The sequence below is a fragment of the Python bivittatus genome, unplaced genomic scaffold, assembly GCF_059951505.1.
Source record: "Python bivittatus isolate LINGU-HERP-01145 unplaced genomic scaffold, Pbiv_v1 ctg000070_np1212, whole genome shotgun sequence".
In the NCBI taxonomy this organism is placed as follows: Eukaryota; Metazoa; Chordata; class Lepidosauria; order Squamata; family Pythonidae; genus Python; species Python bivittatus.
In genome coordinates this window covers 55,002,199-55,017,816 of record NW_028277034.1, presented here as the reverse complement: position 1 = coordinate 55,017,816, position 15,618 = coordinate 55,002,199, and the positions used below count along the sequence as shown (strand labels likewise).

Below are 15,618 nucleotides of genomic sequence, written 5' to 3'. Positions count from 1 at the left end.
AGTACAGGTTGTAAAGCAGTTTTTCCAAGGCTGTTGTAACTTCAAACCCTCCTTAAACGAACAATCATTACCTGTACTCTTAGGTGAAAAGATGCTTCATTGCAATTTTAAAGACCTAACCTGAAGATGTCTTCACATCTGCAAACCATCAATCCTTCTCAGCACCATCCAGAAAAACAGAAATAACCATTTTTTTAGCAAAGAGTTGCACTCCGTACAGAATCCCAGTTATGCTGCTATAGTAACTGTTCAAAAATGGTGGACTCCTCATCGTGGTGCAGGAAAACTGCAAGTCAGTGCTGAGGTGCAATCATCATAGATATATGCAACCACTAAGCCAAATCTCAGGAGAAGGGTTCTGCTTGTGCCCAACTTCTAAAGGCAATTGGAATCAGGCCCGAGCACCACCAAATGCCTCACATTCAGCAACGTAAAAAGTTACACTCAGAACTGTGAAGTACAATCAACTCCGGCTGTAAGAATTTGGACGCACTCATGGCTGTAGTGCATTACATTTGTGCAACAGCACAAATAGCCGCGGAGGAGGAGATACGTCCAAAATATTATAATCTCCCTCCCTGGGTTCTCATCCAGCATTGGACACCACATGCTCACTTTTTGCAAGAATAAAGCCACCAGGATTGTTGTAAGTGTAGTGCAGGACAGGAGTGTTCCGTGCTGCAATGCTGAAATTGATGATCTGAAGATCTGTTCTGAGCCACTGTTGAAAAGCAAAGAAATAAATGTGGAGTTGGCTGGGTTCAATTATAGCATTGAATCTAATACTCTATGCAGTGCAAGAATCTAAATTAAAATTTTGAATTTTATTCTGGCTTCTGGGATATTACTTATCTCAACTCTATGTTAACTATGAATTTGATAAGCATTCCTTCCTCCAACCATTCACAGAAAATACTGAAGAACTGATGATCTAGAATTAATCCTTGTGGTACTCTGCTGAATATTTGTAATGGTGAATTCCCAGACTGATAAAGACTGGGGAGGAAGCTATTTAAATAGCTAGCTGCAAGTTCTCAGTTATCAATGAAAAGATCCACCTCCTTTCCATATTATAGGAGGACTGTTAGAAAGATACTCTGACAAAACTGGTTCTAAATGGGAACTAGTTCAGTTGCCAAAATTCTTGTAACCTCATTCTTTTCATCTCAATAAATCCTGCTAAAGAAGACTCTGAGAATCTTGCTTGGAAAAAAATTAATTTTGCTTTGAGGCAGCTGCCAAAAAGTCAGTTTATATCTCTCTCCAGTTTACTGGGGAACCACTGATCGCTTTCAGTATGATGTTTCAAGCCAACGATAGCCACGTAATTGTTATGCCCTCCAGTCGGTGATTAATAAATTTGCTAATCAAAATGTCACTCCATTGATCTGCAAATGCTTGGAAAACCATCGTTTTATGATCTGCTCCAGAATCTTCCCAGGTGTCAGTGTTCACACTGTTTTCTGGATCCTCTTTTTTGAAGACAGAGACAACAATGAATCTGCTCCAGTCCAGATTTCCAAAACCACACAGTAAGGTTCAGCCTATCCATCTGCAACTTCTTTTGGTCCTCTGGCCTGGGGGATCTAAACTCAAACAAAGTAAGTATTCTCTGATGGATTTGAATAGTCTGAAGCTTCAGTTTGGCCCTTCGCAACTGCTTTAATGTCCCTTGGTTCCTGCTTTTCAAATTGTCAAGGTACATGTATCATCTTTTCAGAGAAGACTGAAGGACTATGAATGGAATAGTTCTGCTTTTTCTTTCTCACCCATTAGTATTTTGCCATCTTCATATTATTGGAATATTATTTTCTCTTTTTATTGTGTACCTACCCAAAGATTCCCCCCCCCCACACACACATATTGCCAATTACCATTTATTCTGAGCTTTATCTTTTCTGACATCATCTTGTACTACTGTACATGGGTGTATTCTCACTGGTGACTTGTCTCTTTTTCTACTACCTACAAGCGTCCCTTTTCATTTTCAGATCTTCACTAAAGTTTTCTGTACAGCCCCTGTTGGCTCCTTCTCCAGACTTCCATTTTTTCATCACAGGAACTGTTTGCAAACTTTAAGCATCTTTTCCCCATCTACAGCAGCTCTTCCCATTAGTTTTCTGCCACAGAACACCACTTATCACCACTCTGAATTTATTCAAATCTGCTTTCTTGAAGTTCAGCCTATGTCCTTGATCTACTCAGCCTCAGTTTCCCTTAAAATCAGCAATTCCAATATCATAGGTCACTTTTCCCCCCATGTTCTTGCTACTTCCACTTCCCCAGCTAATTCCTCTCAATTAGGATCAAGTCAAGAGCAATTGATCCCTTTGGGCCATCCTCCTCCCCTCTGAAGAACCATCAGCAAGACAAGTCAATAATTTCCAGGAAGGACCATGCTTGCCAGAGTTTGTCTCTCAACGGATGCTGACATATTTAAAATCCCCCATCTCTTATTTCACGCACCTTTGAACAAAATGAAATTAGCTGCTGAGAAGAATCTTCTACATCTTCTCCTAGGTTGGACAGGCAATTGTAAGCAACACAATAATGCTTTTATTCATTCCTCTACTTACTTTAACCCAGATGTGTTCTACACTATCACCAAGTTCATTCATTTGAATTTCTGAGTTGGAGTGGATATTTTTAACATCCTGTCCAATTCCTTTTCCACTGCTTATGTGCCTTTCGAACAAATGGTATTCTTCAAATCCAGCCCTGGAAGCCATCCAAGCAAGGCTCTGTAACATCTCTTAAATCATATTTGCCTTCCTGGGCTAAGAATTCAAGAATATTTCCCATACGGTGAACATTATGTATAGTCAACAATGGCCATGAATTTCATGGGCCAATGGAATTACAGAATTATACTGTAAGATAAATTAGAATACACTGACAAATGGAAGAGGTTAGAAGCGGCCATATTAAAAGGAAGGGTATGGAATACTGAGTATTTCCTCCAAACTTAATCCTGATTTAGGAGGAACTGAATGGCAAGAGTTTAAATACTCCACCCTAACAATGAAGAGTTGTAGGTCCCTTCCCCAACAATTGCAAAATTGGGAAGGCAGGAGACCAAGTTCAGAGCAGGGGGCCATCAGTTCCTAGTTGCCACCAGTTGGACATCTGATATCATAGCGATGACAAGCAAGTGGGGGGAATAATTTCTGACTGTGGAATATTCTCTGGTCTTTGGGCTGTGTACATTTGGGGTGGGGGGTGGGGATTAAATGCCCTAGAATCAGATGTTGCAGAGTAAGAATGCATCTTATTATTCAGTGACAGTGTGTAAGGTTTGGGTCAGAATTATAAGAAGCTCTACCTTCATTCAGATCAAAATGTAGCATTCGGCTCTGGACATTTCATCATCCATCCATCCATCCATCCATCCATCCATCCATCCATCCATCCATCCATCCATCCATCCATCCTTTCCCAGCAACTGTTCAAACATCCCATAGCATGTGAGTAGCACATTCCCGGTACTCATCTCTATTCTCTTCCCCTGATTCAAAACTTCACTATTTTTCAATGGACCAGGTAATGCAGATGTTGTTGGAACAGCAGCAAAAACAGAGAGGAAAAGCAAAAGAAGACACAGCAAGGTTAACAGATCACCTGAGCACTAAAGATATGCCTTGGGGATTCAAAAACTCACCTGCTTATCCCAATCAAGCCTGTTCAAATTAATAAGTTCTAAGTTGGCCTGTAACGGCCCCAGGTCTCACAGCTGATGTGTATCAAATGTTCAGGGCCAAATGTGGTGAATGTTTCTATACGTGGCTTAAAGTTAACTACTCAGCTAATTTGTCTATCCTGCTGGATAATGCAGTGATGTTGACCCGTTGTCTTCAAATGGGTCTTTTTAATTAGATAAGGGATAATCTAATTTAAAATTTAATGAGACAATCAAATGAGCAATCTGCAGTCCTGCTCCATTTAACTGACATGGAAATGAGACCATCGTGCATAGCACCTGCTTTGCACAAAGTTCAGTTGTCAGCTTCCTACAATATTTGGGTAGGAAGGGAGGGAAAGGAATGGGGAACAGCTAATGAAATGTCCCTTCTTTATCCAAGACCCCAGAGAGATGCTGCCAGTCAGAGTCAACAATATTAAACTAGACACCTGTACAGCAGGACCCCGTATCAGCCAGCTTCCTTTGTTCTTGTAGTCTGACAGGCCGTAAGTGTTAGAGATGCGAGGGGCCAGCAGAGTCTGTTACACTAGGATAGAACAGAGGGAGGTCACCATCCTCTCAGGGATAATCAATTAAAGTTCTTATTGATTATCTTGAGAGGATGGTGACCCACTTATTCCAGTGTAACAGACTCTGTTGGCATCTTGCTTATCTAGACTCGTGGCCCGCCAGACTGTAAGGAGAACATTCGTAAAAATGAAGAAACAAATCATTCTGCATTATACCAACTATGCTTTTCATTCTTGTTTCATATTTTACGCTTCACTACATGAACGGATCTCTCCAAGCACAGCACACTCTCTACAGTTACTGCTTAAATAAAACACTATTTTTGCCACAATAATATAGTTCTCATTCAGGTTTTTTTTTTTTTTTGAGCCCAAGACTGTATGTACAAAAATGGATGCTCTCTAAAAAGAGACAGAAGGTATTAGGGTGAATATAAAGCTGAATATAAAGCCTCTGAGAGAAAACTACAGGAGGCTACCTCAGGCATGTAAAAGTTGAGTCAAGAAATGAATTTTCCTGCAGGGAGTGCTTTGAAGATTAAGACGGGTTTCAGAATTCAAAAGTGGTATCTGCCACTGCGAGATAAAACTTGAGGTTTGTTTCCACTCACCATTGCAGTTTATGACGTGATACGACACTGGGTAAATCTCCCACGCTAGGGTAGCCATTAATTTAAAACTTTCACTACAATTTATCATAACAAATAGTCTTTGTATCCTATATTACCAGTTGGAAACTGAAAAATGTCTGCTAGGACCTTTGCATGTTGTGAAGGATTGAGCAGGCAGGAAAAAGGTTAAGCAGGAGAAAGGCGTCGAGCAATTGACATGGGTTTCGTGGGAGATAAGGTTATTCTGTGGAGTCCTTGGCGCGCTCTGAGCTTGGTGGTTTGGCTGCAGATGTTTCATTACCCGACTCGGTAATATCATCAGTGCAGAAACTGGGCAGAAGCTGCCAGAGGCTGTTTCTGATAACAACATCTGCGCACTGGGCAGTGCAGAAACTGCCCAGTGCACTGATAATGTTACTTGGTCGGGTAATGAAACGTCTGCAAGCAAACCACCAAGCTCAGAGAGCACCAAGGACTCCACAGTTCAACCCTGAGCTACGTATATTCCCTTCTATTGGGATAAGGTTATTTGCTACCCTCTCAGGCTCAAGAGCAATCTGTCCTCCATTCCAGCGTGATGTGCAACTCCCTTACGTCTTCTTTTTGGGTTTCCATGGACATTTGACTACATCAAGGGAGAGATCTACAAAGATTCTTAGAAAGATTTTGTACTGGTCCAGAGCCCCTGTTGCGTGAGCTGCACTGGCTCCCAGTTTCCTTCTGGGTGCAATTCAAGGTGCTGGTTATTCTTTTTAAAGCCCTACATGGCACAGGGCCAGGTTACTTGTGGGACCACCTCTCCCTGAAAGTATCTGCCATTCCCACTAGATCAGATAGAGTGGGTGTGCTCCAGGTTCCTTCCTTGAAATCTTGCCATCTAGGGGGACCTCAGAAGCATGCTTTTTCCATGGCTGCCCCTATCTTATGGAACACCCTCCCCCACTGATCTGCTAGGCCTCACCCTGTTATCCTTCCAGCAGGCCATCAAAACCAGGCTCTTTAAAGGGCACTGGGGGAGTCTGCAGAGTTATTGGGGCATCCTGTATAATGGTATGTGGGAATGACCTTGAGAGACGGGGGAAGAGATGCTGCCTAGGAACGAGGGCATAGCCCTACATTAAGATTCTGTTAATGTAGCTTTTCCATAAAGTAGAATTAGCTCATCTGGTCATGTTTCCTGTCTGATCTACCTGGGAAGGCTGACATCTATCTTGCAAGTCTGATAGTACAAATCTCCTGCCGTCTCTTTTAGAGCCTGAGAAGTTAGGGAGGATCCTTTCTGAGTTTCTTTCTCTTTCCATTATGCAGCTGTGGGCTATGTCCTCTCTTATCTGTTTGTTCCCTAGGCAGCATCTCTTCCCCCCACCCCAATTTCCAAAGGTCATTCCCACATACCATTACGCCCTGTGAAGCAGATTGAGGCACTGGGTTTTCAGTTTTTGTCATATGGTTTTTATGTTTTTCTTTTTTGGTAGTTATCCTGTTGTTGTGAGCCACCCAGAGATGGACTCAAGATGGACGGCCACACAAATCTTTTAAAATAAATAAAAAAATAAAACAAGACCCTTAGTTTGCTGTAGGCTTGGTAGGAGGACAACCATGTTTGTCTCTACAAATTTCATTGAAAAGCAGAAGCTTTTTTCAGTCTGGTCTAGGAGAGATTTCCTGATGTTCTGACTTGTATTTTATCTTTCTTTCATTCTTGGATTTATTACATGCATGTAAAGCTGATTCTGTAGGTGTCATGTAAAGTAATGCAAGAGTATAAAACTAACATCTAAAAACACCCCACCCAAGCAGCATGATAAAACGCCCAAGTGAAAGGCTAATAAGATTAAAAGAATGATACAAAGGCAGCTTGATAAACGCAGCAAATGGAGGAAATGAAAGAAGCAAGTGATAAAACAAAAGATACACCAACACAGATACTAGTGTTGGAAAATCACTGTAATTTCCAGGTTTGTTTGCAGCTAGCACGCTCCCAGTCAATCTGCATATCGAGATGAGAGCAAGTACACATTCCAGCTAACAAAAGTAATACAGCTTGATCATTACTTATTAAACATCAGCAAATATAAAAAAAAAAATAAGTGGCAAAAATGGGATAAAAGACAGACAAAAAACAGAAAGAAAGATATGAACAACAAGCAACAAGAAATCCATCCATCCATCCATCCATCCATCCATCCATCCATCCATCCATCCATCCATCGAACAGAGAACTTTCTAGAGCCATCCAAATCAGTGCTGTGAGTAATTAGCATGGACAATCCTAAAGGGAGTTTTTCGTTATTCCACATTTAACCCATTTATGCACATAACAGCAGCTGAACAGAAATGGTAGGACACCAGGTGACCCCCTCCTCTCATTCTGCACCGTGAACGAAACAATTCAATGGATTAATTTACTGTAATTTATTCAGCTTCCGCACTGCCTGACTCCAAAATGATTCTAGGCAGTACACAATAAAACCAAACAAAATCAAAAATACAATATAATACAAAGAAATAAGAGAAATAAAGAACAAGAACAGATGGCGGGTCCAGCTACCAGCACCCACTGGATGAGGATGATGTATCCAACAATCAGAGACATTTGTTTTGAATTCTGGGCAGGGCAGCCACATTGCTGCATTTGCTTTTTAACCTATTTTAATACTCAGCTTCCAAAATAAGTGAGAAATTTGTTCCCTCATTGAATTTGGGTTGTTCTTAGTTCCTTCCCTGCCACAACCCTTGTCATGTCATTGCGCAAATGATGTTACTATGTACTGGTCTCCTGATATCGGAGATTAAAATATGTCAGTCGCAGGATCTGAAAGATGTTATCCGCCCATATTATCAGCTGCACCCCCCCAAAAAATGCCCATGTTTGTTAAGCGATTAAGTGAGGGCAGGAGTTGGCTAAGGTCATCTCCAAAAATCACCACGGAGCTTTGTAACCTAGGTTTCGTATTTAAACCTAAGCTGAAAACTCTTTTAAATCCAATGGCCCCGATGCAGAATGGGAACAGGAATGCCTGTTAAAATACTTAACAAGCTGAAAAGGAGAACCATGTTTAATTAATGTTGGCTAAATGCTTTGTGCAGCAAAGGCAGGGGCATCATCTTTCTGGAACTACTGGTTGTTCCTAAGATGACAAAGGCACATTCAAAAGCACCACCTTTTGGGGACTGGAAATGCATAGTAGCACTGGTGGGGGGAGAGAAGAGGAGGAGGAGAAAGCAGCAGAAATGGAAAACAAGGCAGGTTTGGACAAAGCTGCTTATTCAAAGGCTGAAGGAAGGAGGGGATGGGGAAAAAATCATATGATGAGAAAGAGGTTAAAATGGCCAGCACCACTTTAAGCAGCCGGTCCTTTAGATAGCTTGGAAGAAATAATGTCCTAAACCCAGGGGAACAAACCATTAACCAAAGTAACTCTCCAGATGATCTTCTGATAATCTGCGATTAATGTCAAGCCAGCCGATTCCCACGCTGACAATTGGAAAAAAACGGTATTCAAGATTAAGGTTCATAATCATAGCACCCCACTTTTCTGTTTTAGGAAACACATCTGAAAGGCACGGCTCCCTGCGGTCTCCACTGGGGTCCCCCCTGTATTTTCACAATCAGAAGCTGAGCAGGAATTCCTCCAGCAAAGTGACAGTGGGCCACCTTCTGTCCTCTACCCTGGGCTTTTACAACAGGACATGTAATCAGCATGCACCTCCTTTGCACGTCCATTGAAGCTGGTTTCAGAAGTCTCTGCAAGAGGCTGGAGCTCATCCATGGATGCAGAAGAGAATCACCTGCCACTGACCATCCATTTTTCTGTTGCCCTATACTTCCCACATATGTATCTCTTTCGCCTTTGTTAAATTAAACCTAGTCACACCTATTCTTTGTTCCTGCTCCTCCACTGTAAATCCTCCCTGGTAACTCTTGATTCTTCCAGTAATTCTAATGACCATCAACCACCCATTTGTTGGGCATCTCTAACCCAAAGTAAACAATCTGGGAGTATAACGTAGGGTGAAATTTTATTTATTATGCTACCATTGATTTTGTGCTGGATGGTCTAGGTCACAAGACATGACCAACAAGGAAGTTGCGTTGATCGCTTCTGTGCCCTGCTTGTAGTGAGGGACTTTAGAGTCAATACAGGAGTTGTATGAAGTCCAGAATGTTAAGGCAACCAATACTGCATCTTGCACAACATCTTCTTAACAAAAATGCCTATGCTGGGTCCAGGAGAGAAGGAATCTTCTATAGATGAAGGGAAGGAAACTACAAAGAAATGGCACATTTTTTTTTTCATCTCAGTCCTCCAGAAAAGGAAATGGCATTGAAGCACAAGGGACTCGCTGCTCCCGTCCCTTATTCTCAAGGATAAATATAGTCCGCAATTAGGTCATGTTAAAATAGGGCAGGCATATGAAAGGAACGCTTCCTTACAAAGGTTTGGCACATACGACAAGGAAAGTAGATTGTCTCTCTGATCCTGAGGAAGGACAAGAAGGAGCATGAAACCAAGTGGCATCTGCAGGAGGGGTCAGAAAGTCACAGGGTGGAGTTTCAGTAGTGCTCCATGACTGCATCTTGACTTTTTTTTGACCCACGCTATCTTTGACTTTCTCATGCTATTGCAAGAGATGGTGGGAGGTTAGAAAAGGATCCGAAGAGAGAGGAGATTCAAGCAATCAAGAGAAAGAGCTTATCTCATGAATGGCGACTCAGCCCAGGTGGCGAGAAATCCTCAAAAAAGCATCCCAAAGTATCAATTTCACCTTAATAAAATCATTATAAATGAGAGTGGGAAATTCCTCTTGCAGTGACCAAGATTCTGTATTTACTCCAGACCAGTGTTTCTCAACCTCGGCAACTTGAAGACGTGTGGACTTCAACTCCCAGAATTCCCCAGCCAGCATAGCTGGAATTCTGGGAGTTGAAGTCCACACGTCTTCAAGTTGCTGAGGTTGAGAAACCCTGGTCTGGAGAAAGGCATCTTCCTGAAATCTGTGTTGTCCTTGCTTTCTTCATCTTGCTCAACTACGTAGGCCATGACCAATACAGAGCAGGAGAAGATCAAGCCACAGGTGGAAGAACAGGTAAGCATAGGAAGATGGATCAACCCTGATCAAGAAATTCCATTCTCATCACCTGGAATGGAACTGGACTTTTCTTTTTTACCCTGTAGATTTTGGGAGGCGGGGCAGAGGGGTTCCTTCAAGTCAGTCTGGATTGACAAGACCCTGAAGTTTTCTTGGCAGCATTTTCAGAAGGGGTTTGCCCTGTCCTTCTTCTTCCTAGGGGTGAGAAAGAGGGGCCAGCCCAAAATCACCCAGCCAGCTTCATGCCCCAGGCAGGATCAGAACTCAAGGTCTCCCAGTTTCTACTCCATCACCTAAGCAATTACACCAAAATGGTTCTCACAGATATAACATCACTCTCTATTCCAGAATGTTTATCAGTCCTAATTCTTAATAGTCATAATTATTTTAAGACATTGCCCTTCCATGCAATTATTATATTCCTTGCATTTCCTTCCTTCTGGCCTTGTTAATCTATTTTTCTCCCTATGTGTACAACAGGAAATAGTTTCTAACCAGCCTCTGCAAGAAGCTGTTCACCTCTTACGACCTACAGAAACAGCACCTCATCTCCTCAAAATGTTTGATGGGGGCCAGAAAATCTGCTAGTGCCTTGTGGGGGGGTTCAGAAGAGCTGTACCTTATCTTTTCCTTTTCATCTTCAAAGAGCTTAAATTTTTCTGGAAAAAATTCAAAATTGGTAGAAGCAGTATGTTGATTAGCCTGAGTGGAGGTCTATAAAATAGTTGCAGGATTCTGAGTTTCTGAAACCATGTCAACAATTGAGATATTTGGGAATAAAAGAAAGAAAAGCAGGTGGGAGGAGGGGAGGAAAAATGTGGATGTTGGAGAGCTCATTATCTGTACCAGGTTATATTATTATATAAAAGTGACAATCTCCAAACATGTAATATGGAGAAGTGATGCTGGGTTGTGCCAGGAGCATTCTTCAAATTTTTCAGGGAAGAGAATCAAGTATATGCCATTAAGGTCCCCCTTTCTGGATAAATTCCACGTATTTAAGGACTGCATTTAGATGCTAAAATCAGCTAATGAGGCTGGGTCATTGAATGTTTTCATAAAAAACCAAGCTTTCTTCTTCTTATATTGTGAAGAATACAAACTGTAATTTTATCATTTGGACAAGAAACTTTCAAAGCTTCCTTTTAAGACAGCATTTGCTTGTACAGACAATCACCCGCATAACTTTTTGCCCACTGGAGTGTCTCTCTTTACCAGAAACTTCTAAATTATTTTTTTCCTTGCTGTCCAACTGGATTGATTGAAAGAATACTTGACTTCCCAGGAGATGAAACTATGGGGATGTGTGAATGGGGTAAGGCTTAACAAAGACCTAATTCCAGTTTACTATGAGCAGAGCATAGAATGGTAGGATTGTATCTGATTGGCTTACATAATTCTTCTTAATGGGATCTGACAGAGATTGGCTCATTTCCCAAGTGGGCGGATCCCTCCCACGTTTTGTCCCTCAAAAGACCAAACTGAGAGATTGAATGGAAAGGACTTGGCCAAACAACTTCTATGGACCTCAAACTGATCAGGCACTTCCTTTTCTTCCTTTGTCCTTAAATAATATTTTACTATCAAAAATCTTTGTCAGGATTCATTTTTACTTGCTTTCCTTCACTTTCTTGACTGAAGCTCCTGCCTGTTTTCAACTACCCCATCGTGATTCTTATGCAGAACATTGTTTATATCTATGGCACGGTAGAAAACTGCAAATGAAATTGAGTCAGCTGTGTGATAATGGCCGTTAAAAAGCCAAATGCAATTTTAGCTCCCATCCACAAAAGGATATTTTCCAAGCGACGGGAAGCAGTTGTTCCACTTTGGAGAAAGATCCAGTTTGGGGCAACATATTTCAAGAAGGAGTCAGCAAAATTGGAAGCGATGCAGAAAAACAGAACAGGAATGATTAAAGAACTAGAAGCTAAGTCCCATAAAGACTGAGGACATGATATGTTTGGCCTTGAAAAGGACAGTGGAAAGAGGTGAAATGATAGCCCTCTTCAAATAATTGAAGGAGGTCAGCTTGTTCTCCATTGTTTCAGAGTGCTGGACACGGAATAAGAGGTTTAAATTACAAGGAGGCAGATTCTGACTCAATATTAGAAAAAACATTAATAGTGAGAGCAGTTCAACAGGGAAATCAGCAACCTAGAAAGGTGGTGACCTCCCCTTTGTACGATGTGTCCAAGCAGAGACCAGTTCTTAATTTGGATTCTGGTACTGCTTAACCATCAATTCGTTACAGTTCTGCAGGAGTTAAGATAAAGCCCATTATTTTTGTACGTTTCAATCAAACACAGTTTGCGAGCATGAAACAGGGATTGTTTAAAGGAGGCCATTGTTTTAAAGAGAGCATTGAAAAATCTGAAGACGGTGACTAGCAAGAATCTGCAAGATGCTACAATGACCTCATTTAGCTTTCAAGAGATTGAATAAATGTGTTTAATAAAATAAATTGTGAGATTAGGAAAGGAATGGAATGAGGTTGGAATGTGGCTGACGGGCCATTTACTTTTATTAAGACAAATTCTGCAAATGGAAACAGAAGCCGCATTTTAGCCAGCTAAATTGTGTTTAGCTGCTGCAATCAGGTTTGGGGGAGAGAATTAACTTCCATAAAGGATGCTGTCTGCCAATGAATTCTGCAAAATGATGGGTTTGAACATTAACGAAAGACAACCATCTTTGGATACTAACGTCCCTAATCCATAACCACAGTGCTTCCTCCAAGCATATGCTCCCTATGTTCTTCACAGCCAGGATTTTTGACTTTGAACTATTCAAAGAGCAGAACTGAATAGACATCTTGCTGCAGATACAAAGGAAGGATCTGGATCCAAGCTGCTCAGATTCCTGTTGGAAAAACCAGAATCTAACCCAGCTTGACAGCAACATAACCCACTATGCAAAAGAAAGGCATGAATAGACATGCATAGTGTTGCGGCATTTAATATTAGGGGATTAATCTCACGTGACTGCAGAAGATTTATTATTAAGACAGACACCTGGAGTAAGCTGCCATTTCCAGAAGAGCTTTGGATACACAAGGGAGCAGTTCCGAGGTGATTGTCAAAAAAACCCAGATGTTGAACTCTCAACAAGTCAGCAATTTCAAAAAGAAAGGCAGGATAAAAATCAGCAGGGTTAGAAGTTCAGAATGTTTTCAGATGTAAGGCATGGCCGTTAGTTGGTGGAGATTAATAATAACAACAATTTATTAAACTTGTATGCCACGATGTTAAAGTTCTCTTTATTAACCCAGTCCAACAGTTTTGGTTTTTTTAAGCGAAGAGCTAAAGATCTTACAACTCAAAATCCAGTGCAGCTAATTCTAACAAGTTTCTTATACATATATACCACATTCCCTCCTCTCATTTTCCCCCATAACAACCTTGTGAACTAGGCTGGGTTGAGGGAGAGTGACTGGATCTTAGCTATTCAGTGAGTTCCCATGGCTGAGGACAGACTTGAATCTGGGCCTCCCCACTCTTATTCCAATACCTTAACCGCTGCCCCACGCTATAAAACGTTTAAAGTTTTGTAAGAATATTAATAACGTGGACAGCCAAGAAAACAAGCAAATGGATCATCAAACAAATCAATCCAGAGTTCTCACCCAATGCACAAATGACCAAGCTCAAGTTATCCTCCTTCGGACACCTTATATGAAGACCCAGCTCTCTGGAGAAGGCTCTGATGCTGGGAAAGGTGGAAGGAAAGAGAAGATGATGATGACCAGCAGCAAGGAGGATGGACTCAGTTATGGTGGTGATGAGTGCACTGTTGGAAGACCTGAACAGGTTAGGGATTATGGAAGACCTGAACAGGTTAGGTCATCATGGAGAAAATCTTATCTATGTGGTTACTAGGAGTCAAAAACGACTTGATGGCACATAAAAAATGAAAGAATATGAATGTCTTCTATGCATGAAAAATGTTACACTGGTCAGACTTGAATTCCCTAGAAGCAAGTAGATGAGGATTTGAGCAATGTCAGGAATGAACAAGAAAAAAATATCCAGTACTACAAGAGTGCTTTGAGAATGACCACACTACTTCAAGGATCAGATTTTGGATTCTGGGGATGAGAAGACCCTACCTACTAAGGAAAGAAATCAAGTACTGTCTGGAAGTCTGGAGAATGGTTCGATTTCTTTTTTTCATTTCCTGTTACTCTTTCATTTTTGCCCGTGTTGTGAAAAGAAGATTGAACAATAACTGAAAACGTAGTGCCTCTAGGATCATCTTTAAACATGATCCCCAACAATTAATTGTTGCACCTGCAATCTCAAAGTATTCAGAGAGCTTTTGAACTTTGCTTTGGCAGACAAAAAGCTTATTTGACAATATCGATGAGAATGGGAGCCAAAACTATCATATATACCCCTCCCTCCAGTTCTCTAGGACTCAACTATCCTTTTAAAAAATAGTCTTGAAATGAGGTCATGTGAGAGATATCAAAGAGAATCCATTCTTTAGTTGAAGTTTTTCCTGCAGAAAAGTGATGGGATAAAAGACCACCTCTGCAAATTAGTTCTAATGACCTGCTATAATTTGAAATACTGCCAATATCTACTATTTTGTTATATCTGTTCTTCAAAAAGTTTGATAAAACAGCTTTTTATATACTGTTAGTTCTTTTAATGTATATTTTATGTTTATGTATTTTCTGTGACACACACACACGATTTAATTAAATGGTTACACACTAAATAAATAAATGTTGTAAAACTTGCTGCTTTTGTTACGGTTCAGTTCAGGTGGATTAACTTCAGTTATGGGTGGATTAAAGAACAATAAATAAGATACTGGGCAAAAAAAAAATCTCAAGAAATAAAAGGGATTGCAAGTATAGAAAGCTATCTTTCTTCTAAATTTATAACATCTCAAATGAGTGGGTTCTGAATTTCACAAAGAATCATAACTAACTCTTTGCAGGAGAGCATGAAGAACTCAGATAAGAATCCAAGGAATTTACAAAAACAGTGAATAAGCTGAAATTAAGAAAGTTAACTCTTGCTAGTTTGATCTATCTTGAAGTTTATTTTTACTCCTGAAAAAGAAATTAATTTCCAATCTATTGTTGTTTTGTAAGCCCCTGTTGTATCAACAGTCCAGACTATTGGTGTATGGTGTCTTCAGCAGCCACTTTGCCTTTAGTTGGTTGTGAAATTTGTTGTTTATATTGTGTGCGTATTGTATTTTTTAATCTTTGTCAGCTGCCCAGAGTTGCATTTGTGAGATGGGCAGCCGTATAAATCTATATAAATAAATAAATGCACTATTGTTATAAAGAGAGCCATAACTGTAGAATTTTTTTATATTTGTATTCCGCCACGTTCCATGAGGACTGTGGGGGTCATGGAGCTGCTGTGGAACTCACACAGATTGGCCATTTCCACCTTCTTTTTAAACAAAACCATCATGGTTGCAGACACTGAAATGTCCAAGATTTCTAATCACTGAGGCATATCTCAAGTCAAGTTCATGGAAAGGAGGAAAGCAATCAAGCTCATATTGGTCAAGAATCTTTTTTCTAGAAATAATGAAATGTAGGTGAAGAACTTAATATTGTCATGTCCTCAAACTAAATTCAGCTGATCAACCACCATGAAGAGTTCAATGTTCTTCTGTTGTCAAATTTCCACGGGTAAAAAGAGCCTGCCAAACTACTATCAGTCTGAGATCTCTAACA

General features: G+C 40.6%; 1 protein-coding gene across 3 annotated transcripts in view; it reads right to left on the bottom strand.

The window, feature by feature from the left end:
* PTPRA (protein tyrosine phosphatase receptor type A) overlaps positions 1 to 15,618 on the bottom strand; it is a 142,715-nt gene that overhangs the window by 49,285 nt on the left and 77,812 nt on the right. Inside the window, exon 3 of one of the 3 annotated variants that reach the window (XM_088133200.1) lies at positions 616 to 721. The exons of the other annotated variants lie outside the window; for them this stretch is intronic. The gene's annotated coding sequence lies outside the window, so the exon portion shown is untranslated. The remainder of the gene's footprint in view (positions 1 to 615; positions 722 to 15,618) is intronic. 3 annotated transcript variants of the gene reach the window in all.